We start from the raw sequence: 2,500 nt of genomic DNA, 5'->3' as shown, positions 1-2,500 counted from the left end.
CTCCATATTCAGACATCGATAATGTTATAACTGGTTTACCTCTTCCCCCTTATGATACAGGTCGATTGAATGGACTCCAGCATTTCCAGTTAGAAGAAACAATAAAAATCTATGCCTTTTTTCGGCATGATAAAGCCTGTATTCGTGCATCAAAAACTGGTAAAAAAATCAGATGTTAGTGCAATTGTTATCCATGAATTTTTGGCGTACATCCAATGTACTGGCAGTGATGTCTTAACATTTTTTTTTCTGATGATTCTGGTGTTTATGGACTTATAAAAAAGAACTGGTTTTATAATAAAAAACAAAAGTAATTCCAGATATAAAAAAGTGTGAAGCAGTCTTTAATTGCTTTTAATTCGTAACCTCTACTCCCCTTCTTCATATTGAACGTCAGTGATGGAACAGATTTTCATAGGAGGCCAGTCTCCTCCATATTTAAAACTTGGTACCGTAAACAAGCCCCTTCTCGATGAGGATTTTAACCTACTTATAAGTAGCCACTTGGCCAGCAGAGAAATTTTATACATGCAGGTACTCATTCTTTAAGATAAAATTTCTTTTAAATTCATTAAACCAGTCCCTTTTTTAAATTAATTTGGTTAGTTTGGTAGGAGATACTGTAGAATGGTCCAGGTTTCCGGTCTTTATCACCACCATCTGTAAACGTATTGCGAAGCTTCCTGGCTTTTTTGTTTACAGTATGGAGTGAATGTTCTTCTTCTAACAGTCACTTATCCAAAGGGCTATTGGTAAATACATCCTTAAAATTGCCTTATTACAGGAAGTTATCAGCCATTATGCTCTCTTGTTAAAAGTTACATCTTCTATCATCCCTATATTTTCTATATAGCAAACGATAGATTTGTTAATACCACAATAGCAGCTTAAGTCCACATAGCTTTTCCCTTCCCCAAGTTTGGAAAGAGATTTACTTTTTATTATTATTATTATTATAATTATTATTATTATTATTATTATTATTATTATTATTATTATTATTATTATTATTATTATTATTATTATTATTATTATTATTATTATTATTATTTGCTAAGCTATAACCGTAGTTGGAAAAGAAGGATGCTATAAGCCCAGGGGCTTAAAAAAAAAAATAACCCAGAGAGGCAAGGAAAATGGAAAATGAAATATTTTAAGGAGAGTTACAACATCAAAATATATATCTACTATACAAACTATAAAAAACTTTAACAAAACAAGAGGATGCGAAATAAGATAGAAGAATGTGCTCGAGTGTACCGTCAAGCAAGAGAACTCTAATCCAAGACAGTGGAAGATCATAGTACAGAGATTATGGCACTACCCAAGACGGGGAACAATGGTTTTACTTTGGAGTTACCTTCTCCTAGAAGAGCTGCTTACCATAGCTAAAGAGTATCTTCTACCCTTACCAAGAGGAAAGTGGACGCTGAACAATTACAGTGCAGTAGTTAGTACCTTTGAGTAAAGAAGAATTGTTTGGTAAGCTGTGTTTTTAGGTGAATGACGACAGAGAAGAATATATGAAGAATAAGCCAGACTATTCAGTGTGTGCAGGCAAATGGGAAATGAGCCGTAACCAGAGAAAAGGATATAATGTAGTATTGTCTGGCCAGTCAAAAGACCCTATAACTCTCTAGCGGTAAGCATCTAACGGCAACAATTGGGTTTACTGCCAGAAGCCTTAAAAGCTGCCAAATGTTTAGCATGAATAGTAGGTTTTGAAAGTAATTCACAATGTTTCACGTAAATACAGGAATTAACCGCACAACACATTTATAAATGTAGAGATAAGTTGTGTATATATGTGTAAAATCAAACTGACAATTGTGGGGTACTATATTCTGCAGCATACTTGAGGAGGAAATAATATAGTATTATCTGGCCAGTCAAAAGACCCTATAACTCTCTTGCGGTAAGCATTTAACGGCAACAATTGGGTTTACTGCCAGAAGCCTTAAAAGCTGCCAAATGTTTAGCACGAATTGTAGGTATTGAAAGTAGTTCACAATGTTTGACATAAATACAGGAAGTAACCACACAACACAGTTATAAATATAGAGATAAGTTGTGTATATAAGTGTAAAATCAAAATGACAATTGTGGGGTACTAAATTCTGCAGCATACTTGAGTAGGATCCTGGTCCAACAGCTAATCAAAAGCTAAGATGAAGGCCTAAAAATAATAAAAATGTAGATATAACAAATATGAGTTATGGGTGAACCTTTAGAGATTGTTGATGAATATTTGTACTTGGGACAGACAGTGTTTCACCAGGACACAAGACAAATTAAAAGAAGGAGAAAAATACGATAGCGGGCTTTTAGCAAACAGAATGAGATTATGAAAGTAAAATGCCAGCTTCTCTAAAAGGAAAAGTTTTAAATAAGATGCTCTTACCATTTTTAACTAACATATATGAAACTTGGATCCTTACTCAATCATTAGAACATAAGCTAGTTGTATACAATTCAGAGAGCTCTGAAAAAAAAGGGTGGG

The sequence above is a fragment of the Palaemon carinicauda genome, chromosome 8 (assembly GCF_036898095.1).
Source record: "Palaemon carinicauda isolate YSFRI2023 chromosome 8, ASM3689809v2, whole genome shotgun sequence".
In the NCBI taxonomy this organism is placed as follows: domain Eukaryota; kingdom Metazoa; phylum Arthropoda; class Malacostraca; order Decapoda; family Palaemonidae; genus Palaemon; species Palaemon carinicauda.
This window is presented reverse-complemented; position numbering follows the sequence as displayed.